The 15,508-nt window shown below is 36.2% G+C and overlaps 1 protein-coding gene and 1 pseudogene across 3 annotated transcripts in view; one reads left to right on the top strand and one right to left on the bottom strand.

Moving 5' to 3' along the window:
* LRBA (LPS responsive beige-like anchor protein) overlaps nt 1-15,508 on the top strand; it is a 1,009,660-nt gene that overhangs the window by 670,555 nt on the left and 323,597 nt on the right. The gene's annotated exons all lie outside the window — the stretch shown is intronic.
* On the bottom strand, nt 11,455-13,048 carry LOC119529921 (annotated as a pseudogene).

Here is a 15,508-nt window from a genome sequence, read left to right as displayed (position 1 = left end):
GGGAAGAGCAATGTTCCTACATTGAAATCCCAGTGGCAAAACTGCAGACACACCTTTCGGAGCTTCTCTCTTTACTTGTATAATTCTTATCTCACATTATTGTTGTATGGATTTAATGGGATATAATATATGTAAAACACTTCAACACAAGTTTTTTTCCTTCCTTTCTTGTTCATCTAAATATTGAGTCTAAAAGAGCAGGAAAAGAATCTTGGTTAATAATTATCTTAGTTTGGGTTTCCCCAGATCCTGAGACAAGCATAGGAGTGAAAATAGTTTATTTGGAAAGTTCAGGTGACACCATTAGGGAAGTAGGGAAATGATACGGGGAAAAGGGAGCCACTGATAAGTACCCTACTAAACCAGCTATCAGAGGAATTTAATCTTATGGGGAAACTTTTAGAAACAATGCAAAACATGTGACAGAGTTATCCCAACTGAGAATTGAGAGAACTGGAGAGTTATCCCAGTTAAGTGTTATTCCAGTTCCAGCCAGTACCCCCTTCAGGTTCAGGGTCCTCAGTCACAGAGGGGCAGATAATGAAAGTTGGAAGTCTGTAGGAAGATACCAAAAGGGATATAAGCAGGAACTGACCATGTGTATTATATTAATTAAATTTTATTTTTTGGCAACCAGGTTTTCTGTAGTATTTATCTCTAAATTTATATTTCCCTTACTCCCTTGAGGATTCTTTTGCTAGATCACTTTATTTCTGATTCCTTAGCACTCTTATACTTCATGGAGAATAGAGCCCTTAAGGGCTGACAGCTTTTATGTTTCATGTTTGAGGTTGGACAATTTTCTTAAATTGTTTTCTGAATTTATATGAACCATGAAGAGGATATACAACATTACCCAAGTTGTATTTCTCTGTATGCCAGAACAGATCTATTTAATATTAATTCCCTCCAAATTGGCAAGGATAGCTTGGTCTATACTTTAGAATTCAAGGGTTTTGAAATGACGATATCTGGGATTAGCTTTAAAATACTCTAGAAAGAAAGATATGGCAGGGGATAGATAAAATAAGACTGGCAAAATTGATAATTACTGAATCTAGGTGATGGGTACATGGGAGCTCATTATATTCTTCTTTCTACTCTGTGTATGTTTGAAATTTTCCACTAACAAAAAGCTTTTAGAAAATAATATACTGATTATTACAGGCTACTCTGCTTTAAATTGAGTTGTTCCTTTTGCGTAAGACAATAATCAGTGTTTGTCTTTACATGGGGGCTCAGAGACACCCTCATTTCTATTAGTACTCCCACTAAACATATGAAATAACAAAACAAAACAGAAAATTTGAAAACAATGGAAAGTTAACTATACATCAGCATAATTAGTTCAGAGAAGAGACATATATATATATTCACCATAAAGGTAAAGAATGGCTTCCAGATCAGCTAGACTTAATCTAACACCTGTTTTTATAGACTCACAAAACTACATAAGCCAATAATCCAGTCATTTGGAGAACTGGTCAACTCTGGAAGCATAAACAAAGTAGTTACAGAAGGAATCCTGGGTGCTGCCTATCATATATTGTCTAGAGAAACAGTATGTGCTGTTCTTTCTGTGGGAGAAGAAGCCTTTATAATCCTAAGTCTTGGTGACATGTTCTGTTGTAGAGAAGGATGTATCAGGCTCCCATAGGCTAAGGAGATAAATAGTTTTAATTATTTTGCTCAATTTCCTTCATTCAATTCCATGTGCACCAAACACACACACACACACACACATACACACACACAGTGTTGTAGTTTCGCTTCTCATAAAATAAATACAGGTGTGATGTCTTAGTCAAAGGACTTGGTGTTCCAGATTTTTGTTTATGTTTGTTTGCAAGTTTTGTGGCTGCTTATAACTTTCATTGTTTTACTTTGCTTACCTTTTTTTTTTAATTTCTTTTTATTTTTTAGCAAGGTAGGATATTGCCTACCTAAAAAATTTAATGTTACCGAAAGGGGCTTTTTATTATCTAAAAGCAATCCCCTGCCCCATCCCTTTACTCACTCTTCTAAGGCAACCATATGGGCTTTTATCTTTAAAAATTTATCAATTTTAAACATTATGTGTTTTTTCTTTTTATGTTTTTTCTTTTATGGAAGTTGAGAGAAAATGTCATTCTTTATCATCATATTCTTCACAAGCTATTTACCTTATCCTTATTTTCCAAGTATATGTATATCACAATCTTAATTAAATCAGAAGTCAGTGTTAACAATATAGTGATTGTAAATAGTGATCATTATTGAAACATCAAATGATCGATCACTTTTATATGTTTACCTAAAGCATTTCTAAATCAGTCAGGGTTAGGTCAGGAAAACATAATTCAAAAAGAAAGGAGTTTAAGACATGGAATTAGAGGCTAACATAACCAGTAGAAAACCATTGCTAGCTTTCTAGAAATGTGGAATTACACAAATTGTAGGTAAATTACAGCTACTGATTTCAGCAGTCTTTGGCACCTGGGAAGCCACTGCTTCTGTCCTCAGTGCCCCTGGAGAATAATGACTCATTTTCTTCTGTCTTCTGAATCTTGTATTAATTCTCTACTTATGGTCTCTAAATTAAAACCATGCTGACAAAGGATGTGGGAAATATGGCTTATAATTTTTGCAGTCCCTGCTATACAGAGGAGAGCTTAGAAGGGCAAGATGGTGCTGAGAACCAACAAATAATTTCCAGCTCATTTTCATTGTCCTCCATTCTTCTGATCCAACATCCTAGATAGGTTGCCTTTTAGACATAGCTTGTAGCTATCATCTTAGGATTTATGTTGCATTGGAGTCTCTGTTTCCTAGATTTCATTCTTCCTCTTCCTTTGCTTATTACTCCCTTCTTTTGCTGATGCTTATCCTCCAGAAACTTCTTAAGTAAATAGGATGTAAATCCTAAACATCCAAAATAATCTTTTTTATTATTTTTTGTACATCCAAAATAATCTTTAGTCTTCCTTCATATTTGATTGCAATTCAGAATTAAAGGTTGAATATCTTTTTCCTTCAGAATTTTGAAATCTTTGCCCAGCTCTTTTTTAATGCAATTTTATTGAAATATATTTACATACCATACAATCCTCTAAATATATACAGTTGTTCACAGTTTCATCATACAGTTGTACATTCATCACCACTATCAATTTTTTTAACATTTTTATTAATCCAAAAAACAAGAATAAAAATAAAAGTAAAAAAGAATACCTAAAACATCTCAGCCCACCCCCCCCCCCACCATTATTCATTTACCTTTTGTCGCCATTTTTCTACTCAGTTGTCCATGCCCTGGGTAAAGGAAGTATAAGCCATAAGGTTTTCACCATGTAAGCTATATAGTTACATGATTGTCTTCAAGAATCAAAGATACTGGATTGCAATTCAACAGTTTCAGGTATTTCCTTCTGGTTATTCTAATAAACTAAAAACTAACAAGGGATACATATATAATACATGAGTAACCTCCAGAATGACCTCTTGACTCCATTTGAAATCTCTCAGCTACTGAAACTTTATTTTATTTCATTTCTCTTCCCTCTTTTGGTCCAGAAGGCATTCTCAATCTTATGATGCTGGATACAGGCTCATCCCTGGAGTCACGTCCCACGTTGTCAGGGAGATTTACACCCCTGGGTGTCATGTCCCATGTATGGGGGAAGGCAGCAAGTCCACCTGCCAAGTTGGCTTAGAGAAAGAGGCCACATCTGAGCAACAAAAGAGGTTCTTTGGCGGTGACTCTCAGGCACAATTATTAGTGGGCTTTTCCTCTCCTTTGCAGTAACAAGCTTCATAAGGGCAAGCCCTGAGATCAAGGGCTCCATCTACTAAACTGGTAGTCCCCAATGCTTGTGAGAATATCAGGAATTCCCCAGTTGGGGAAGTTTAATATTTCCTATTTTTTCCCCAGTCCCTCAAGGGGACTTTGCAAATAATTTTTACTCTTTTCCAGGTATGTTTGCAGTCCAGAAAGTCATTTCTAGTCTCTTTTTTCTTGTTTATTTATCCTTGCTTCTTGACCAGTTCTCTGAACAGTTTGTTTGCAGTCAGTCTTCCAATCACATCCCAAGTATCTCGGTTTGCCTGGTGGCTATGGCATATACCACACAGTGGATTGGCTTAAGTGAGAGGTATTTATTGGCTCACAAGTTTTAAGGCTGGGAGAAGTCCAAAATCAAAGCATTAACAAGGAGATGCTTTTTTCCCCAAAGGCTGTAACAGTTTCCTGCTGGAAATTTGGGGGTTTCCTTAGCTTCTGTCACTGCCTCACATCATACTGCAATGTCCATAATTGGTATTTATTATTACATTACTGCAATGAAGATTTTTCAAGCCGATGCCATAATACTTTTATGACATTTTTACTATCTAAAATGAAGAATCTACACTAAAAACAGAAACATCAGCTAAAGTGAACCTTGTTTGTTTGTCCTTGTCCTAGTTTGCTAATGCTGCAGAATGCAAAACACCAGAGATGGATAGGCTTTTATAAAAAGGGGGTTTATTTCACTACACAGTTACAGTCTTAAGGCCACAAAGCGTCCAAGGTAACACCTCAGCAATCGGGTACCTTCACCGGAGGATAGCCAATGGCGTCCGGAAAACCTCTGTTAGCTGGGAAGGCAGCTGGCATCTGCTCCAAAGCTCCGGCCTCAAAACGGCTTTCTCCCAGGATGTTCCTCTCTAGCAAGCTTGCTCCTCTTCAAAACATCACTCCCAGCTGCACTCAGTTAGTTCCCTCTCTCTGAGTCAGCTCATTTATATAGCTCCACTGATCAAGGCCCACCCTGAATGGGTGGGACCATGCCTCCATGGGAACATCTCATCAGAATCATCTCCCACAGCTGGATGGGGCACACTCCAAGCAAATCCAACCAACACCAAAACGTCTGTCCCACAAGACCAAAAGATAATGGCATTTGGAGGACACAATACAGTCCTTGTATTTGTTCTAGAGACCTGTGGTTTCTTTGAATGATGACCTAATCTATATGAGAGACAGGTAGGCCATTTATCTAGGACATAGCCCTTTTACACACACACACAGTACCTGAGGCTGAATTATTTGCTATCTCAGTGGGTATTATAAACTGAACGTGAGTCTCTGATAAATGGTCATAAAAGTAATGAATCTTTGGGGCTATGAAAAAAGAACACACCTGAAAAAGTATGTAACCAAAGCATGCTCTATTAGAAGAGGAAGAAGCAAGCCAGAGCATGTTATCCCCTGCATAGGAACAGCATAAAATAACATTTTCTTCAATTTTCCCAACATGTAGAATATGAACAATGTCTTTTGATGCTTACTTTATAGCTTATATGTTGCATAAAACCATTCATAGCAAAAAGTTGTGTGTAAGTCTATTTTCCTTGCATATAGATTTTAAATCTATTTTTGAAAATGTGTACCTTTCATGGAATTGAACCTATATAATTAAACAACTTATTTTGGAGTTCCTGAACTTTTTGAACAAGTGTCAAGGGGTTTATAGCTACTTTTTACTTGGAAATTTTGAATTATTGTTAACCTCTATAAAAATGACAACTTTCAGGCTTTGGGGTTGAGTAGAGAAGAAGCTTAGAGGAGTTCAGGCCTTAGAACATACTGATTCAGAATTTTTATATGATCAAGTCACTTTTTGGGCAAAATAAAAATTTTGTGTGCAAACCTGGGAATATAATGAATACTTATAACATTGTTTCAATGGGGAAATAATTCCTGGTTTGTAGAATGCATTTTGAAATACACCCTATTTGTAAGTTGAATAGACTATCTGTCTTGAGTTTAAGTACAAAACTTAAACATTTTTTATTCAAGATGTTATCTACCATATTTATTTTATATATATTTTTTGTTATAAATATATAACAAATATATTTTATATTTATATCCACAGGAAAGTCTAGAAGGATACACACCAAACTGTTAACAATAGGTCATGGGAATAGGATTAGAAGGAAGGGGAAGTGCTTTTTTAGTTTAGAGACATTTATAATTTATATATTTACCATTTTTGCAGTAGATAATCAGTTTTATAATTTAAAAATGAATAATTATGGGTAATAAAGGAATAATTCATATATTTATATCACCTTTACATGTAATTTTGGGTTTCTATTTGGGTGTTCTTTTTTAAAACAAAATTATCCCAGTAACATATATCCAACCTAAAATTTCCACTTTTAATCACATTCACATATAATGATTCACTGCTGTTTTTGACATTCCCAATGTCACAATGTTGTGAGACCATCACCACCATCATTTAGTGAACTTTACAGTCAACCCAATTAGAGACTCGGTATAACTCAAGAATTAACTGCCCATTCCTTACCACCAACCCACCCCTGGTAACCTATACCCCAGATTCTGACTCTGTGTCTTTACTTCTAATTATTTCGTGTTAGTGAGATCAGACAATATTTGTCCTTTTGTGTCTGGCTTGCTTCACTCAACAAGATGTCTTCAACAGTCATCCATTAGAACTTCATTCCTTTTGATGGTTGAATAATATTCTATTAATTGTATTTACCACATTTTGTTTATCCAGTCATCAGGTGATGGACACTTAGATTGCTTCTACCTTTTGGCAATCACCACCTTTTTGTGAATAATTCTACTATGAACATTTCTGTGCAAATATCTGAGTCTCTATTTTCAGTTCTTTTGGGTATATACCTAGAAGTGGGATTGCCAGATTATATAGTAAGTCTATACTTAACTTTTTGAGGAACTGACAAACTGTCTTCCACAGTGGTTCCACCATTTTACATTCTCAGCAGCAATGAAGGGGGTGTTCTTATTTTTCTACATCTTCTCCAACACTTCTACTTTTCTGTTTTTTTAAATGGTAGCCATTCTAGTGGATGTGAAATGGTATCTCATTGATTTTGATTTTCATATCCCTAATAGCTAATGATCTTGACCACCTTTTCATGTTCTTTTTAGCCATTTGTATATCCTCTTTGGAGAAATATCTGTTCAAGTCTTTTATCTATTTTTTAATGGGTTTTTTTTTTTTTTTTTTGCCTTTTTATTGTTGAGTGGTAGGATTTCTTTATATATTCTGGATTTTAAACCTTTATTGGGTATGTGGTTTCCAAATATTTTCTCCATTGAGTATGCTGCCTTTTCCCTTCTTGACAAAGTCCTTTGATGCACAAAAATATTTAATTTTGATGAGGTCCCATTTATCTATTTTGTGGTTGTTTTTGCCTGTGCTTTGACTGTAAAGTATAAGAAACTATTACCTATCATGAAATCCTGGCTATGCTTCCCTACTTTTTTTCTAGGAGTTTTATGGCTCTTGTTCTTATATTTAGGTCTTGGATCATTTTGAATTGATTTTTGCATATGGTTTAAAATACGGCCTCCCCTTAATTCTTTCGCATATGGATATCCTATTCTCCCTGCACTATTTGTTAAAGAGAGTTTCTTTCCCAATTTAGTGGACTTGGCAGTCTTGTCAAAAATCAGTTGGCCATAGATGCAAGGGTCTATTTCTGATCTCTCAATTTGATGCCATTAGTTTATATATTTATACTTGTGCCAGTATCATGCTGTTCTGACCACTGTAGCTCTGTAATAATTTTTGAAGTCAGGAAGTATGAGTCCTCCAACTTCTTTTTTCTTTTTCAAGATGTTTTTGGCTATTTGGGACCCCTTTCCTTTCCAAATAAATGTGATGATTGACCTTTCCATTTCTGAAAAGAAGGCTGTTGGAATTTCAATTGGGATTGTGTTGAATCCATGAATCATTTTGGGTAGAATTGATATCTTAACAGTATTTAGTCTTCCATTCCATGCGCCTGAAACGTCCTTACATTTATTCAGACCTCCTTTGATTTCTTTTTTTAGCAAAGTTTCATAGTTTTCTATTTATAAGTACTTTACAAACTTTGTTAAATTTATTCCTAGATATTTGACTCTTTTAGTTGCTACTGTAAATGGGATTTTTTCTTGATTTCCTTCTTAGATTGCTCATTACTAGTATATGCAAACACTACTGATTTTTGTGTGTTGGCATTGTACCCTGTCCCCACATTGCTGAATTAATTTATCAGCTCTAGTAGCTTTCCTATAGATTTTTCAGGACTTGCTCTATATAGGATCATGTCATATGCAAACAGTAAAATGTTTACTTCTTCCTTTCCTATATGGATGTCTTTCATTTTCCTTTTCTTGCCTAATTGCTCAGGCTAGAACTTCTAATACAATGTTGAGTGACAGTGGTCACAGTGGGCATCTTTGTCTTGTTCCAGATCTTAGAGGGAAAGCTTTCAGTCTTTCACCATTGAGTACGATGTTAGCTGTAGGTTTTTCATATATGCTGTTTATCATGTTGAGGAAGTTCCCTTCTATTCCTACTTTTGTAAGTGTTTTAATCAACAAAGGATGCTGGATTTTGTCAAATGGCTTTTCTGAATTGAGACTATTATGTGTTTCTTTCCTTTTGTTCTTTTAATGTGGTATAGTATGTTAATTGATTTTAACGTTGATCCACCCTTGTATAACTGTGATTAATCCCCCTTAACCGTGGTGCATGATTCTTTTAATGTGTTCTTGGATTCAATTTGTAGTGTTTTGTTGTGAATTTTTGCATCTATATTTATAAGAGAAAATTGGTCTGTAATTTTCTTTTCTTGTAGTGTCTTTATTTGGCCTCGGTGATGTTGGCCTCATAAAATGAATGACATAGTATTCTACCTCTTCAATTTTTTGGAAGAGTTTGTACAGGATTGGTATTAATTCTTCTTGGAATGTTTGGTAGAATTCACCTGTGAAGCCATTTTGTCCTGGGCTTTTCTTTGTTGGGAGGTTTTTGATGACTGATTCGATCTCTATTTGTCATTGGTCTGTTGAACGGTTTAGGTTATTTGTGTATTTCTAGGAATTTGTCCGTTTCTTCTATGTTGTCTAATTTCTTGGCAAGCAGTTCTTCATGTGATCCTTTTTTATTTTTGTGGGGTCCGTAGTAACATCCCCCCTCTCATTTCTGATTTTATTTATTTGTGTCATCTTTTTTTCTTTGTCAGTCTAGTTAAAGGTTTGTCAATTTTATTGATCTTTTCGAAGAATCAACTTATGGTTTTGTTACTGCTCTCTATTTTTTATTCTCTACTTCATTTATTTCTGCTTTAACATTTGCTGTTTCTTTCCTTTTACTTGAATTCAGTTTACTTTATTGTTCTGTTTCTATTTCTTCCAGGTATGCAGTTAAATCTTTGATTTTAACTCCTTCTTTTTTAATGTAAGAATTGAGGGCTATAAATTTCCCTCTCAGCACTGTCTTCCCTACATCCCATATGTTTTGACATGTTCTTCTCTCTCATTTTCATTCATCTCAAGATATTTGCTGATTTCCCTTGTGGTTTATTCTTTGATCCATTGATTGTTTAAAAGTATGTTATCGTCCATATATCTGTGGATTTTCCAGTTCTCTGCCTGTTACTGATTTCCGGCTTCAGTCCACTGTAGTCAGAGAAGATGCTTTTTATAATTTCAGTCTTTTAAAATTTATTGAGACTTGTTTTGTGACCCAGTATGTGGTCTATCCTGGATAAATATCCATTTGCACTTGAGAAGAATGTGTATCCTGCTGTTTTGGGTTGCAGTGTTCATTATATGCCTTTTAGGTCTAGTTCATTTATAGTATTGTTCAAGTTCTTTGTTTCCTTATTGATCTTCTGTCTAGACGTTCTATCTTTGATGTGAGTGGTTTATTGGAGTCTCCAACTGTTATTTTAGAGTTGTCTATTTCTCCCTCCAGTTTTGATGATGTTTGCCTCATGTATTTTGAGGGCACTATGGTTAGGTGCGTAAATTTTTATGATTGTTATTTCTTCTTGGTGGATTGAGCCTTTTATTAATAGACAGTGTCCTTCTTTGTCTTTTATAACAGCTTTTGACTTAACTTTATCTGTTAGTACAGCTACCCCCCCCCCCCCACACACACACATCTGTCTTTTGGTTACTATTTCCATGGATTATCTTTCTCCATCCTTTCACTTTCAACCTATTTGTGTCTTTGGGTCTAAGGTGAATCTCTTATAAACAACATATACTTGAATTGTGCTTTTTGTTCTTCCCATTGTGCCAATCTGTGTCTTTTGATTGGGAAGTGTAATCCTTTAACATTCAGCATCATTACTATAAAGGCAGGATTTACTTTAGCCATTTTTTTCCTTTGGTAGTAATGTGTCATATCTTTTTTCTCCCTCTCTTCCTTTATAGATACCTCCTTTTTTCCATAGTTGATCTTTTGTGATGTATCTGAGTGATATCTTTCTCATTTCTCTCTCTGTATGTTTTTAAAATACTTCTTTGTGGTTACCCTGGGGTTTAGATTACACAACCTACCTCTATAACCTACTAATTTGAAAAGATTCATACTTGACTTTAATGCCATACATGTGCTCTACTCCCATATCCCTCCATTTCCCCTCTCTATATTGTTTTTGTCCCACGTTGCCTCTTTATATTTGTGTATCTGTTATCAGAAAATATGACTGTTTCTTATTCAATTGTATTCTAACCTTTTAGTAATTAGAGCTATATACTGAGTATACAGTATTCAGTTTTATGTTTACCCATTTAGTTACCTTTACTGAAGATCTTCACTTCACACTGCTCCAAGCCACTCTCTCCTTCTTTTCCTTTTAATCTGAACTACTCCCTTTAGCAATTCTTGTGGGGCAGGTCCTTTGGTGATGAGCTTTCTCAGCTTATGTTTACCTTTGAATGTTTAAACTCTCCCTCATTTTGATGGACAGTGTTGCTGAATAAAGAATTTGGGGCTCTCATTTTTTCTTCCATTACCTTAAATATATTATACCACTGCTTTCTTGTCTCCATGGTTTCTGATGAGAAATAGGCAGTTAGTCTTATTGTAGATCTCTTGTATGTGATTTATTGCTTCTCTCTTGCTGCTTTCAGAATTCTCTCTTCATCTTTGGCATTTGTCATCCTTTGTCTTGCAATAGATCTATTAGGGTTTATTCTGTTTGGATATGTTGTGCTTCTTTAACATGCTTTTCATAAAAATCATGTCTTTCATAAGAGTTTGGAAATTTTTGGCCATTATTTCTTCAAATAATCTTTCTGCTCCCTTTCCTTTATCTTCTCCTTCTGAGATTCCCATTATTGCATGATGATAAGCTTCATGCTGTCACTAGTGCCTTCGACACCACTCCATTTTTACTACTCTTTCTATTCTTTTGGATGTATGATTTTGATTGTCCTGTCTTCCACTTTGCAGATTCTTTCTTCTGCCTGTGAATATCTGCTGTTGTATGCCTCTAATGTACTTTTTTTTCTTGCAAATGAGAAAAAATGTTTATTAAGGAAAGAATTGCACAGCTTCCCTTAGCAGAATTTTACAGACTTTAGCACAAAGCTGATGGCAATTACAGTTTCAATCATTAACACACTACCTAGCATGCTTATGCTACAACTTAGAAAGTTGATGACGTTTGTGACATGCCACTATAAATATATGTGTTATTAAAAATTACAGATTGTTTGGTGATGATTTTGATAACCTCCTGAGCAGCAGCTCCCCCCAAAAATGCAGAGGTGGTATGTGGCTCAGCAGCTCCATATTGGCAAAATTCGTACATTATCATCCTTCACCATTACAGATAGTCCATATTCCTGGAGGAAACCAGTAGAACAAGACTTCAACTTTCCTGTATCTTCTTAAACTTGATAGTTAGATACCCCTGGATATCTACCATGCTGTTTATGAAAGCTATCAATAGCTTGTAACATTAAGTACAATACTATCTCATTATTGGGATTATTCATGCTGGAGATTATTTCATGCTTGTTACCTGTATCCAAGCCATATTCTTCAGCTAATGATTAGCATCTTACCACTCAAAGAAATGTAGAATTGCTGCAGAGTAATATTAATTCTTCCTCTGAAATGGACTCTGGTGCCTGGCCTCTGTACTGCAACAATTTGGCGACATGGTTACATACAGCAGCAGCATCTTTCTTTACTTTTTACAGTGAACTTTTTGCAGTTACATAAATTTGCTTGAATCTGTAGTCATATTAGGAATTGTACCTCAAACAGGTAAATTTCCTTGACCTTCCTTGGCCACAAATTCCTTTAAGGCATAAGCTAAAATTCAAAGTGATGGAGTCTGTTTGGTGATATTTATGCAGTGATTGTCATTGAATGTATCTTCAGTACTGCGTGGGATCTGAGTTGTATTTAGCTCTGTGTTCACATTTTTAATAGCTTCTTCAAAATTCTCTTCATCTTCTGGAGACCGATTTTCATTCTTTAGAATTTGTTGTCTAATCAAATCTCTGAAGTCCTCTTTATATGTTTTAGGTGTTTGTCCATTTGTTTCAGTATACTACTCTGCTAAATATTTAGCTACAATCACAATCCATGGAGTGTGACTATGGTTCTTTTTTCCATATGATCCAAATCGTAAGACTAAAAATGTTCTCTCAGCTCAGGAAATGGCTTATCCAATCGTAGATCCTCTAATGCGTTATCTGGCTGAGATTCTATTACTGGATGTTCTTTTATAAAGATCCTCAGATAACCAACTAGTCAATATATCCTACAGATTAAAAGAGGGGTTTAGGAATTCCAGAGGACATCTGCTAAATGTAGTAATGTACTTTCAGGGAGCTGAGTTGCAACCACAGCAGTAAACCTACAGAAAAATGAAGGATCATTGTCTAGAAGGTTTTCTGGACTGTCTTCCACAAAACTTCCAGAAACATCATTATTTAATTATTGTGAGAACTCCATGGCAGCTTGAGCTTTGTTCTTGCCAATGCTGTTTCTTTGAAGAAAAAAAAAAATTGTTTCTAGCCTCTTCTCTACTAACCTGATTTCCATCAATAACTGTAAATGAACCAATATCTGGTAGTACCAAGTTTTTAAGAATTTCAGTTCCTGTGGCTGTTGCATTTATTAGCCAAACATGAGCAGATTCTAAAGACCCTTGCTCGTGATCAACCTACAACCTCAGCTGTCTGGTCGTACTTCTGGTCTTTGAGCAGCTTCCTCTGCTGCGCCATGGTTGCACGCACCATTTGAATAACCTCTAATGTACTATTTTTTTAATGCAATTTTATTGAGATATATTCACATAACATACAATCATTCAAAGTGTACAATCTGTTGTTCATATGATCATCATATAGTTGTGCATTCATCATGACAATCTTTGAACATCTTCATTACTCCAAAAAAATAAAATTAAAATAAAAAGAGTTTCTAAAACTTCACCTTTCCCTCCTCCCCCCCATTTTTCATTTACTTTTTTTAAAATACAGTTTAATTGAAATATATTCACCAACCCTAAGTCATCCACAGTCTAAAATCGATTATTCACAGCACCATCATACATTTGTGTGTTCCTCACCAGAATCAATTTTTTGAACATTTTCCTTACTCCAAGATAAAAATAAATGCAGAAAAGAACACCTAGATCTTTCTGTCCCCTCCATCCCACCCTATTCTTCACCTAATTTTTATCTCCATTTTTCCACTCATCTGTCCATGCACTGGGTAAAGGGAGTACAAGCCACAGGGTTTTCACAATCACAGTCACACTGTGCAAGCTACAAAGTTATATAATCATGTTCAGGAATCAAGGTCATTGGGTTGCAGTTTGACAGCTTCAGGCATTTCCCTCTAGCCATTCCAACACACTAAAAACTAAAAGGTGGTGTATCTATATAGCACATAAGAATACCCTCCAGAGTGACCTCTTAACTCCTTTTGAAATCGTTCAGCCACTGGAACCCAGTTTCATCTCTCCTCCCCCTTTCGGTCAAGAAGATCCTCTCAGTCACACAGTGCTGGGTCCAGACTCATCCCCAGGAATCATTTCCTGCATTGCCAGGGGAATTTACACCCCCTGGGTGTCATGTCCCACGTAGGGGGGAGGGTAGTGAGTTCACCTGACAAGTGGGCTTACAGAGAAAGGGGCCACATCTGGGCAATACAGAGGCTTTCTGAGGTGGGGGAAGGGGAGGGATTCTTAGGCACAATTATAGGTAGGCTTAGCTTCTCCCTTGCAGCAACTAGCTTCACAAGGGAGAGCCCCCAGATTGAGGGCTCGGCCCACTAAATTGGCAGTCCTCAATATTTGCGGTAAAATCTGCAATAACCCAGGTGGAGAAGTCCAACATTTCCACATTTCTCCCCAGTTCCTCAGGGGACCTCACAAATAACACTTTTACTCTTTGCCCATATCACTCTGGGAGGTATCAGGATTTTGCCCCAGCCTGTACAAACTCATCAAGTCCCACTTCCCTTTCACAGCTCCATGCACCTGTGGTGTTCAAACAAACTGATCATACAGGTTAAATTGTCTAGTGTACTACAGAAAATATAGATCCAGCACCAAATAAATATCTCCTCCCTTGGTCTCACACAAAAGTTGTAGTTTTAAAACCCAGTCAGTATCATCCTTACCTTTGGACCTGATTGGCCTTAGTCCTAACCATATCCGCTTGGTTCATATCTCTAATTGAAATCTGAACTCTTTTTTCAGCTCTCTCAACAGTTGCCTTATGGGGTAATGTTGCCATTCATAGCTGCCGAGCTCTAGCTCTGAGTCTCAGATGTCATGCAGATACCCAGAGTTCCAGAGACCAACCAGGTTATACACAAGGAGCTCAGCATCTCAAGATTTAGAGATAACCATTACAACTCAGGAATGGATATGACTGCTATAAAAGCTTACAATCCAGGGACCATTACAATAAGCATACCCCTGATAAGGTGTGCCCTAAGATATTCAGTTCTCAGAGTTTACACGTTGTCATTAGTCCATGTTAGTGAGGCATTATAATGTTTGTCCTCTTGTTTCTGGCATGCTTTACTCAAAATCCTGTACTCAAGATCCCTTCACCTAGTTGCATGTCTCACAGCTTCATTCCATCTTGTAGCCACTCAGTATTCTATTGTATGCATACACCACAATTCACCATTCTGTTCATCACTGAATGTACCTCTAGACAACCTCTGTCCATTGCAAATCATGAATACTGCCATCATAAACGCCAGTGTGCAAATGTCATTCCTGTCCCTGCTCTGGGATCTTTCAAGTTTACACCCCATAGTGCAGTTGCAGGACCTTGTGACACCCACATACCTAGCTTCTCATGGAACCACCACACTGTCCTCTGTATAGTCTACACCACTCTACTTCCCCACCAACAGTGAATACATACATCTCTCTCTCCAAGTTCTCTCCAGTACTTGTGTCCCTTTATTGCTTCCCTGCAATTTTATAAGGATATATTCAAATACCATACAATCATTCACAGTATACAATGAATTGTTTACAGTATCATCATTTAATTGTGCATTTGTCACAATTAGCACTTACATATATTCAGTACTCAGAGAAAGAATTGAAACAAAAGAATAATAAAAAGGATAAAAGGAAAAGTAAAAATAAGGTAAAATACAGCCCCAAAGAAAGAGGAAGAGGTGGAAAAAGTAAAAAGACAAAGAAAAAGGGA

The sequence above is a fragment of the Choloepus didactylus genome, chromosome 3 (genome assembly GCF_015220235.1).
Source record: "Choloepus didactylus isolate mChoDid1 chromosome 3, mChoDid1.pri, whole genome shotgun sequence".
NCBI lineage: Eukaryota > Metazoa > Chordata > Mammalia > Pilosa > Megalonychidae > Choloepus > Choloepus didactylus.
The sequence above is the reverse complement of the archived record's forward strand: the minus strand, read 5'-3'. Positions and strand labels throughout refer to the sequence as shown.